Raw genomic sequence first — 12,124 nt, forward strand, 5'->3', positions numbered from 1 at the left:
GTAGAGACGGGGTTTCACCGTGTTAGCCAGGATGGTCTCGATCTCCTGACCTCGTGATCCGCCCGTCTCGGCCTCCCAAAGTGCTGGGATTACAGGCTTGAGCCACCGCGCCCGGCCAGGTGAAGTTTTTATGAGAGAACAGGTGGGATGAGGTTGATGAATAGGGAATAATGATGAGAGAGAAGCATATTAGAACTCAAGATTTCAGAGTTGTTAAAAGCAGGACTAGGCCTGTGTGTTACAGGTAATTGTCTGATTGAATTAAAGAGGAAAATGATTGTTTCCTTAAAAGTTGATGTTAAACTATGCATATATGAATACCATGATATACTACTCAGCTATAAAAAGTAAAATATTTCTGATATATGCAACAACCTGGATAAATCTCTACAAAATTATACTGAGTAAAAAATGCCACTAACATAAGATTACATACTGTATAGTTCCATTTATATGACAGTCTTGAAACGACATAATTATAGAAACAGAAAAGAGAGCACTTGTCGTCAGAGGTTAAAGGCAAGAATAATGAATGGGGAGGTTGGAAAGGATGCAGACCTGGCTATAATGCAAATGGAACGTTATTGCTTGAAGATAGTTAAATGTAGTTGAAAAAATGGTTTTCAACACCCATGGGTCAACTAGAAGCATACTAACCACTTTCTTGGTCTTACTAGTTGATAAGAAAAAAATATAGATAAAGGAACATCCTTCACTCATGGATGCTGCAAAGAAATTCATACTATGCTGAGAGAGCAAGAGGACAGCAAAATAATAATAATAATAATAATTGATGGTGGTCGGTGATGAAATTCAGGAATTGTTCTAATGTAAGGAGGGCCAGACATCAGAGAAGAGTTTGAGACATAAGTCAGTTATGGAAGTTTCATTTCATGATGGGGATGACACGTGGTGAAAGAGGAAGGATGTATGATGCTGCCTGTATAAAAGAGTCTTACGGGCATTTCATCGACATCTGATTACATCAGCCCTAGTCCCCACAGAAATTTCCATCTCTGCAATGATGAAGAAAACCGACTGATAGAACAAGTGAGAATTACAGTAAAAACAGTGTTATAATTAGAGAATACTAACAGGTTTCTTATGATGTAAAATGAGTCATCAAACTGCAAGGAAATTAGAGGACTGATATGTACATTACAGGACCATCTGCTGAAAAGTATAGATTTATTTTCTTTATCATGGATGCATATACTCTTTGAGATTTGGCATGGGAATACCTCTGAAATTTTTCTTTTCTTTTCTTTTTTTTTTTTTTTTTTTTTTTTTTTGAGACGGAGTCTCACTCTGTCCCCCTTGCTGGAGTGCAGTGGCCGGATCTCAGCTCACTGCAAGCTCCGCCTCCCGGGTTCAGGCCATTCTCCTGCCTCAGCCTCCCGAGTAGCTGGGACTACAGGCGCCCGCCACCTCGCCCGGCTAGTTTTTTTGTATTTTTTAGTAGAGACGGGGTTTCACTGTGTTAGCCAGGATGGTCTCGATCTCCTGACCTCGTGATCCACCCGTCTCGGCCTCCCAAAGTGCTGGGATTACAGGCTTGAGCCACCGCGCCCGGCCTCTTTTCTTTTCTTTTCTTTTCTTTTTGAGACGGAGTCTCGCTCTGTCCCCAGGCTGGAGTGCAGTGGCGCAATCTCGGCTCACTGCAAGCTCCGCCTCCCGGGTTCACACCATTCTCCTGCCTCAGCCTCCCGAGTAGCTGGGAACTACAGGAGCCTGCCACGCCCGGCTAATTTTTTTTTATTTTTTAATAAAATAAAAAAGACGGAGTTTCACTGTGTTAGCCAGGATGGTCTCGATCTCCTGACCTCGTGATCCGCCCACCTCGGCCTCCCAAAGTGCTGGGATTACAGGCGTGAGCCACCGCACCCGGCTGAAATTTTTATATGACTGCACAAATACACACGTTTACAGATCATGAAAATGCCTTTGTACTTAAAATAAAGTATCTTGACCCTTAAAAAAAAATGAGTCATCATCTTGGTCCTCTGTATTACCGTACATTTGAGTCAGTTTCAATAAGGTAATCAAAATGGAAAATTTGATAAAATAGTTGTATCACATTAAAATAATAAACATTTTTAATAATTGGTGTATTAAACTGGAATTCACATTATAAAAAACATGCACGTGTGTATAGGTTAATATGCATTATACATGGTCACGTATACTACAGACTTGATCTATACATGTGTACACACACATAAAGTATTCTTGTTCAATTTTCTTTAAACCAATCATCACTGTGCCAAAATAAAAGGTAAGCTTTACCCTTCAAGAAAATCAGGAAGACCAGCTTTTCTATCATGCATCTCTACAGCTCCCCCCACCATATGTGCAATATTGACACAAAGTGGTTTTCTGGTTCCAAAGGACAGGTCCTCTTTGCTTCTTCCTGGTTGCTGGAGAGGGAACCTAAGTGTGATCCCTTTGGGGCCCTCCAATTCCTCTACTCGTACCGTAAGTGACAGAATATAATGCTACCTCTGGCCGTGTTGAAAGTCCAGTGCAGATACAAAAACTTAGGCAGCCTAAGGATATCCTCCGCTTTCTGCTACAGTCACTTTTGATGCTTGAAATTTCTGTTACTGCTGAAAACAGTCACTTATTCTGATGACAGTCTTGGAACACATTTCCTCTTGTCAAAATTAGTATCTGAGGTTACCACATTTTTCTATTTCGCTCACATGATTTCTGTGATATTCAAGTAAATGTTTGTCCATAAAAACACTGCATTTTAAAGGGGTGGATGAAAAGCCATTTTCTGTGCTTAGAAGTACTAAACAATATTTGCCACCAAATGTTGCTGTGTTGTTAAACATGGTTTTCTCAAAAGTAATTAGAGTTGTAAATATATTTATCCATGACAGACAAGCATGTGGTTATCTTGCTCAAAGGAAATAAACAGCTGCTCTACCTTGAAGTTATAAATATGTCGGGAGGTACCACTATTTCGGGATTATATAGATGAGGAGTATTATAACTTCTAAATAACTGATATTGTTGGATTTAATTGAATACTTGTCATGACTGGATAAAGCTATAACAATCATGAAAATTTTAGTTGTTGTTATAATGTTTTTCCTTAAAAATAAATCAATTCTATTATTTTTATGCAATCCATGATACCGACCTAAGGTATGGAAAGTTACAGAAAGAGAGATTTTAAAATTCCAAGGAAAGCAACCTTTGAAATGTATCATTTTGAAATATATCAAAATTCCAAGGAAAGCAACTTTTGAAATATATCATAAATAATATCATATATATTAATTATCTTCAAGCAATAATGCTTCATTTGCATTATAGCCAGGTCTGCATCCTTTCCAGCCTCTCCATTCATTATTCTTGCCTTTAACCTCTGGCAACATGTGTTCTCTTTTCTGTTTCTATAATTATGTCATTTCCAGACTGTCATATAAATGGACCTATACAGTATGTACTCTTATGTTAGTGATATTTTTTACTCAGTATAATTTTGTAGAGATTTATCCAGGTTGTTGCATACATCAGAAATATGTTACTTTTTATAGCTGAGTGGTATTTCATGGTATTCATATGTGCATAGCTGTCTGTAGAAAGCAAAGTAGAAACCCAGATGTGTCTTTTTATGCCTGTCATTTCCACTGCTTCTTGTACTTAAATTATAATTGATCACTTTTCACCATCTCTCTGCATTCAAACTCTGGGAAAGTGCATTGAGCATACAATAACAATGATTTCTATTGTTGCTTCATGCTTCCAACTTTCCCTGACCCTTTTAATTTTCTAGCCCAATTAATCTTAAGTTTTGTTGATGGATTAATAAAAAAAATTTAATGAATATTTTCATGACCTGAAGGGCCTAAGATCACAGGGTGACTTTCAATTATAAATGTAAAACTCAATTAATTTTTATATAAAAAGATTAGCATATGATTTAAGCCTCATATTGGCTTTAAAAAATATCTACATTCAATTTATTCAAGTTTCTTCAACTCTAAAGTTTAATTTCCACATGGTAAAATTTAAATATAAAACCAAATTAATGTTATATAGTGCTTATAATAACATGCTTATTCAATAATGACTTGATATAACATTCAAAGCTGTAGGTCAAAAGTTAAACTTACATACCTTAATTTTGGTCCTATATCTTAGGATATTAACTATAATCATAAAAGACTTGAACTATGCATACAAAATAACCAATGACAGATTATTTCTATTGTTTAAATTACTATGTACAATTTTTATTCTGTTGCACAAGCTACCTCTGGGTTAGACTGAAATCCATCTAAAACAACATTTTAGAATACATCATAGAATATGCAAGTTTTAAAATGTTTAATAAGAACAATAAGATATATATTAAAATAGCCAATAATTGTTATTTTCTCATGTTTTCATTTATTCCATTGTTTACTTACCTTTCAGGCACATAAAATAGGATTTAATTTCCTACTTGGTTCATACTACTTAATATTAGATAATCAATTAGCTATAAATAGAAAACCTATGAAAATTAATGTTGGCTTAAAACTGTTTTTGATAATGTAACAAGAAATTCGAAAGATAAAAGGTTAACTTTTATTAATGTCTTCTAAATGAATCTGTGCCTCAATGCTGAGTGTTCAACATCAGCAACAGGATTCAGAGAAATCACACAACTTGCTTTAATTTTTATTTGTAAACTAAGAAAGAGCACTGTTGGGAAGGTCTCATTGCATATTTATGTGACGACCTTTTATAGTTTCTAATGTGTATTTTGAAAATAATTATAAATCTTTTGCAAGTTACACAGATTTCTGTAATTATTACATACATTGTGCGTGAAATAGTAAACGCTACAATTACTTAAAAAATACCTAAATATTGATTTTGATATATATTAATATTATAATTTACTAGATATATATTATAATGATATTTAAATGTAGTATAAATTGCTCAATGGTTAAGAATATGAACCTGAAAGATTAAATGGGTTCAAACTTATAACCATGAATAATTTACTTAATCTCTTGGCCTTGGTTTCTTGATCCATATAAAATGACATAGTAATTATACTTACAGTATTGGTTCTCACAATTACTTTGAAGTAGTCAAGGTATACTTTAAGTATATGAAAATATGCAGACTATTAATATTTTATATATAGATATTTATGGAATGAATATGCTAATTTTTATTTTATATGTTATTTCTCAAAATATGACCCTTCTGTGGCTGTGCACATGAGCCAGCATCCCAGGGTCTCCCTGGATCCTGGCTTCTCGTGGGTGGAGAAAACAGCCTGGCAGGTGTTTACAGAATGAATGAATGCATGGATAAGCCATGTGGAGACCTTGTCATGAGGGGTGTTTAGGGCGGAGCTGGGGACACCTCGGTGTAGGATATTATTCTGCCTACGTAGCAGGGCCAACCTGGTTCTGCCCATTTCGGGATGGTGGACGGTAGTTCTTAGACTGCATTGGTGATGCAGACTGCCCTCCCCTCTGGGATCCTGGGGTCCTCGGTGACTGAACAGCTATAAAGTTCAGTCTGACTCATGCTGTGGGCTTATCTGCATTCCAGTGCTTTGAAGATTATTTATTCAGAGTGGCATCTCTGGTATACCACTGTGCTTAACTCTTCAGAATGTCCCATTCTGGACAGATGGTTCTGCCCAAGGGCCAGTTGGAGGGCCTGGGTCCAGGGAGCAGCTGTGCCCAGGGGCAGGCTACCAGTTCTCTCTCACCTGGCTGGGCCCTGGATGCTGACCATGCCCAGGTCCTCGGAGCTGTCGATGAGGTAGCACCGGAACTTCTGGCCCTGCAGCACGGTGGTGATGTGAGATCAGTTGTGCTGGGCCACGGCCCTGCCCACGGCCAGGTAGTCACCGTCCCCTGAACATACAGTAGGATGTCAGGGCCTGGGAGGCAGGGACAGAGCAGGTGGCCCAAGGGTCTCCAGGCTGAGAAAACAAATTCCCTGTCAGGGGCCTGTGCCTTCACAGTGCTCAGGGACCATATCTGTCCCTCCCTCGGTCCCCCACATCCGTGATCTGCACAAAGTATCCTCTGAACCATGGGAGTTAGGAGAAGGACCTGCTTCTCAACCCCTACCACCCACCCCTCTGCGCCCTCCTCACAGGGATGCCCCCACCCTGGGAGGACAGTGTCTTGGGAACCCACAGGCCTAGGCCAGCCTGGCCCCAGTGCAGTTCTGTGGTTCACCAGGCTCACTTCTCACCTCTCTGAGCCCCCATTTTCTCCTCTGTAAAAGGGGCAGACCCACAAGATCTGACCCCACAGGGCTATTGGGAGCATCCCTTGGACGAGAGACCTCTCAGGACCCTGGGCAGGCCCCAGCCAGGCTGCTTCCTCCCTTTCTCCTCTTGACACTGTGAGCACAATGGAGAATGAAGGCAAAGAGACAAGCCAGTCCGCAAGGAGTTCCCCGACTCCTAGGCTGGGGCCTTTTCTGGATGGCGTCCTCAGCCCAGTGCCAGACACACACTCCACCTCACTTCACTTTCCCCAGCACACACACACACACACACTGATGTACACACACACACACACATACACACATACACACACACAGTGACTCTCAGGCCCCTGGCTCCTGGGTGGCCCCACCAGTCTGCAGCCATCTCAGGCCTCTCCCAGGAGGGCATGGGAGCTACTGAGGCTGTCTGGTGCCCAGGGAGATGGCAGCTGATGGACCTGGACTCCTATGGCCCTGACCGTCCATGATCAACTTCCCTGAAAACAAATTGCCAGTCCTGAGGCCAGAGGCCAGTCAGCCCAGGTCCAGGCATGGCCTGCAAAGCCGACATGGCAGAGAGCAGTGAGAAGGCAGGGTGGCCCGGGAGCTTGCACCATCGGCACTGGGTGTAGTGGGGAGCTGTGGGCTGTGCACCTTATTTTGTGCTTTTCAGTATCATTGGAATGGATCCTAGGAGCATGTGTCCTTTTGTAATCTTACAAAAAGATCAATGAAGATCATTTAAAATTACTTTTAAGATTGACAGCTGCTTTGTATGCCACCTTGATCACATGTAAATCATCACATTCTCTCAACTTCATGGTGATCTGATGTAGCATGGGTAGGTAGCACACATATTCAATACATGCATATTTAATGTCCATGCATATTCATAACTCAAATAGTGCAGTTTTGAAGCCTGAAAGTAAAGCAAAGCCCACATTGTGGTTTTATCCTGTTGAGTGGTGTCCCCAAGACCTGCAGAGCCCTGGGGGATGTGACTCACTGCGCTAACCCCACACCTACCAAGTGCAAACCTTTCCAGCAGCCAGCACCGCCAATCTCCAGCCCTCAGTTCTAGGAATCCACCAGAATCCTCTGGAAAGCTAATTGTGCACCACTGGGAGATGGCTCAGTGTTCAAAGCACTTTCCCGACAGCTTCCCTTATGAGGGGGGATGAGCAAGGTCCTCATTCCCCAGCCAAGGGAAACTGAGGCTCAGGGAGGCAGGTCACTGAGCCAGGCAGTGGCAGGACCTGGCCAGGATTTTGGTGACCTGTGACTTCATTTTGGCCCCTCTGCTGTCTCCCTAGCTAGACTCACTAAGGCTGTGGCTATGGGCTGTGCCTGGGCCACCCCTCTCCTGGGGGCTGATACCCAGCTCCTTACGGCCATCACTCCTCTCAGCTCAGGGATGCCATTTCAGCTGAATGACCCAGAGAGGACCAGTGATGGGCAGGTCACACTAGTTCTCACCTCCATACCCTTGTAGCCAGCAGCTCCTACCCATTCTTCCAAGCTTGGGCTAGCCATCTCCTCCAAGAAGCCTTGCTCATCCAAGCTCAGCGCCATTGCACGGCCTTCCCTAACAAGCTCTTTCCCATCCCCTTGTGTGTCCCCCTCCAGATGTTACAGGGCCCTTCCTGCACCCATCTGCACATACAGCCCACTGTGGAGTCCCTGAAGCCCCACCAGCCTCTTTCAACTGCTCCCGGCTCTGGTTGCCCTGGCGCTGCCACACAGTACAGGCTCCACAATGACTGTCGAGGAAATTAGTGAATGAATGAGCTCACAGATCCAGGAAGCACACACGCTCAGGCTCATCCCATGGCTCTCTCAGCCTCCACATCACCAACGGCAGGAGGGAAGCAGTAGGCGAGATCTGCACACCCCACAGGACCCCTCACTCATGCTCACAGCTCATCTCTGCCACCAGCCTCGAGGCTAAAGGGCTCACCTCACTATTCCCTGTTATCGGCAGCACCCCAGAGGTTCCCCAATATCCCACTCCCTCTGGTCATTTTTCCTCTTGACCCATTTAACATCCTACACCTTCCACTTCTTTCATTTTTTTAATCTTGTTTTCTCCCACCAGAGATAGAAACTCCACATGGGCCAGAACCTTCTGTGTTTGGTTCATTGTGGGGTCCTCCCTGCCTCAAACCGAGCCTGACACACAGTCGGTGCTCAAGGACTGCTGCTGAAGGTGCGGGTCATGAGCTGATCATGAGTGAGCCCTTTCTCCCCTTGCCTCTTTCCCCCAGTACCCAAACTGGGGCTTGACACTGGCCGTGTCCCAGTGAGAAAACAACTACATTTGCCAGCAGCACAGTCAGATCAAGAACCAGGAGATGCCAGGTTTTCTGAATGAGCTGGGCCCTCACCCCTGACAGTGCCTCCACCCTGGGGGCAACACAAAGAGCTGAACAGTCAGCACCTTCCCCTGTGCAAGTCCCATCCCAGAGGCCGCAATGCCCCTTCCTGGAGAGAATGTTTCCCTCTCCGCTTCTTCATCCCTGGTGAGGATGGGTTACAGGACGAGAGATCAGATGGCTTCTGTGTGAACCCAGGGACAGGATCAGGGAGCCGAAGGGACAGGAGGCAGGTCCTGGCTCTATGTAACAGTCGGGGCTGAGCAAACAAGGCATGAGGGCACTGAGCTACCCGTCACTGAGGGCACTGAGCTACCTGTCACAGAGGACATGGAAGCAGACATGGAGGGACTGCAGAGGGCAATCAGGCATCAGTGTGAGCCTCAAGCCGGACATCTTCTAAGGGACTGCCAATGCCTCAGACTAGGGAGTCACATGGGCTGAGAAGCCATCCCAGCAAGGATGTCAGTGGCAGAAAGGAGCTGACTGCTCTGAGTGGGAGGCACAGCCTATCGTTGGCACGCTCTGTTCTGGGCAACCGAGCTGAGCATGCCCACGCTGCAGCCGCTCCAAAACGCAGCAGTGTGGACACGTGCAAAGATGCAATCACTGAGTACTGGGAGCTCCAGCAGTGCCACCTGAACAAAGTCCGCAGTTAGCCTGAAACGAGATCTCTAATCTCCCAGCCCTGACCACAGTGGGCACAACAGCTAATGACAGAGCTGCCGTCAGCAGCCCATCCCGTCCATCCCGCCCTGTCCACAACCATCAGTCCACAGAGCAGGTCGCAGTCACAGCACCGTGCACATAGAGGCATCCCATAACTTCAAAGGCAGGGGCCAGCAGGGAGGTCTGGTGAGTGGGTGCCAGGCAGCTGACAGGCCACTCTCGGTGCCCCCACAGTGGTTGAGCATGCAAGTGTACATGGTGGAGCCTGTGAGAGGGAGAAGAAAGCCGGATCTGTGCTGAGGCCCCAGCCGGGTCTGTGCTGCCTCAGTTTCCCCAGGGCTGCTCACAAGGGCAGCTGCTTGTCACAGAGGCTGGATAACCCCCAGACAGGATGCCCTACTGGGAGGTGACCTGGAGAGCCCCTCAGCCCAGGGATGCCATTTCAGATGAATGAACCAGAGAGAACTGGCCATGGGTGGGTCATCCCATCACCATCATCCTTGCGAGAAGGAAGCTTCTTTGTTCTTGAAATGCCTTGGCACTGGCCACTCCCACCCATCCACCACCATGCTGAGAAGTTTCTAGGGACAGGATTCATGTCCCCCATTCATTCTAGGGCTCCTAGCACCGTGCCTGGTACTGGAGAAGACTCCATAAATGTCTGTGGCATAAGTTACTTTGTGGATGGAGGATGGATGGACAGATGGGAAGGTGGGCAGATGGATGGGAGGATGGGAGTGGGTGAGTAGAAGGCAGAACAGATGTATGGAGAAACAGGGATGTGTGGGCTGGTGGATGGGTGGATGGAAGACTAAGTGTGTGGCTGGATTAATGGGAGGTGAGCAGCAGGTGCCTAGGAGTCTGGGAAGTGGGTTTGTTGGTTGGCTGACTGGAGAGATGATGTTAGGTGTTGAATTGTGATCCCCACAAAATATATGTGAAAGTCCTCACTCCAGGACTGGGAATGTGATCTTAATTGGAAATGGGGTCGTTGCAGATGTGATCAGGTTAAAGTGAGGTCGTTAGTGTGGGTCCTCATCTAATCTGACTGCTGTCCTTATAAGAGGAGAACACGGCTGGGCGTGGTGTCACACATCTGTAATCTCAACACTTTGGGAGGCCAAGGTGGGTGGATCACCTGAGGTCAGGAGTTTGAGACCAGCCTAGTGAAACCCCGTCTCTACTAAAAATGCAAAAATTAGCCGGGCATGGTGGTGGATGCCTGTAATCCCAGCTACTCTGGAGGCTGAGACAAGAGAATCACTTGGACCCAGGAGGCAGAGGTTGCAGTGAGCCAAGATCGTGCCATTGCACTCCAGCCTGAGCGATAGAGTTAGACTCCATCTCAAAAATGAATAAACAAATAAAAAAGAGAGAGACAAAGAACACCTGGATAAGGCCATGTGACACAGACAGAGACTACAGTGATGCAGTTGCACGCCAAGGAAGGCCAAGATTCCTGGCCGCCACCAGCAGCTGGAAGAGCAAGGAAGGGTCCTCTGCAGAGTGTCAGATGCAGACACCCTCATTTTGACCTCCAGCTTCCAGAACCATGACAACAAATTTCTGTTGTTTTAAGCCACCGGGTCTGTGATCCTCTGTTCTGGCAGCCTTGGACACTCATGAAGATGGGGATGCGTAAGCTTTTGGGTGGGTGGGTGACGAAAAGGCAGATGAAGATCCCAAGTATGTCCCAAATATGGCTTGGGACATACTTATATTAAAAATGAGTCATTATGTATTCAAAATTCAAAAGTAGCTGAGCATCCTGTGTTTCTATTTAATTCTGGCAATCCCACCTGTGAGAGCATGGGGGCAACTGGGCCCCCCAGTCCCAGAAGAGAGGTGGCTGAGGGCCAGCTGCCACATATCCTTTCTGGAATAGAGTAGAGAGGAAGGCAGAGGTGAGGAGGAGAAGGAAGGTGGGAGAGAGAGGTGGAGGAAAGTAATGAGGGCCTGGAGCCTGGGATGGGGCAAAGGGGGCCAGAGAGGGGGGCCCAAGGCCAGGTGAGGGCAAGGAGCAGTGTGCTCAGGGTGCCCGAGGGGACAGGATGACTTGCCAGGTCATCTCAGTGCCTGCGGCTGTGCCCATGGAGAGACAGAGACATTCCCCCCAACCCCAGGCTCCATACCTGGGGGTTGGCTGAAAACTGCGGAGAAGAGCCAGTCGGCAGCTTTCCTTGTATCCAGTCCCACCAGGTACAACTTCCAAAAGTAGGACATGTCAAACACAGCGGTGGCCCCTCTGCAGGCCAGACACTCCTTCTTGATCAGAAAAGCTCCAGGGAGGTGGAAATGCTGCGGGGGCCTTTGGGGTGTGCTTCCTCCCAAGAACGTGGAGAATGGGGGCTCTTTCCAGCACACCTGTACTGAGCCTCCCCTCCCTCTGTTCTAGTCCGCACCAAGCCCTTCCCAGCTCAGGTAAACACTATGACACATGCTTCTCAAGCACAGGGAATGCTTCCCAGGATAGAATATATGCTAAGCCACAAAACAAGGCTCAATAAATTCAAAAATGTTGAAATCATACAAAGGATATTCTCTGACCGTGATGTAATTAAATTAGAAATCAGTAGCAGAAGAAAAATTGGAAAATTCACAAGTAAGTGGAAATTAAACAACACATTGCTAAAGAACGAATGGATCAAAGAAAAGAATCACAAAGGGAATTAGAAGCTACTGAATGAAGTGAAAATGAAAGCACAACACACAATCACTTATGGGATGCAGCTAAAGCGATGCTTACAGGGAAATTTCTGCTTCTACGTGCTTGCATTATAAAAGATCTCAAATCAATAGCCCGATCTTCTACTTTGAGAAGCCAGAAAAAGGGCAAA

Source organism: Macaca nemestrina, chromosome 15 (assembly GCF_043159975.1).
Source record: "Macaca nemestrina isolate mMacNem1 chromosome 15, mMacNem.hap1, whole genome shotgun sequence".
Lineage (NCBI taxonomy): Eukaryota > Metazoa > Chordata > Mammalia > Primates > Cercopithecidae > Macaca > Macaca nemestrina.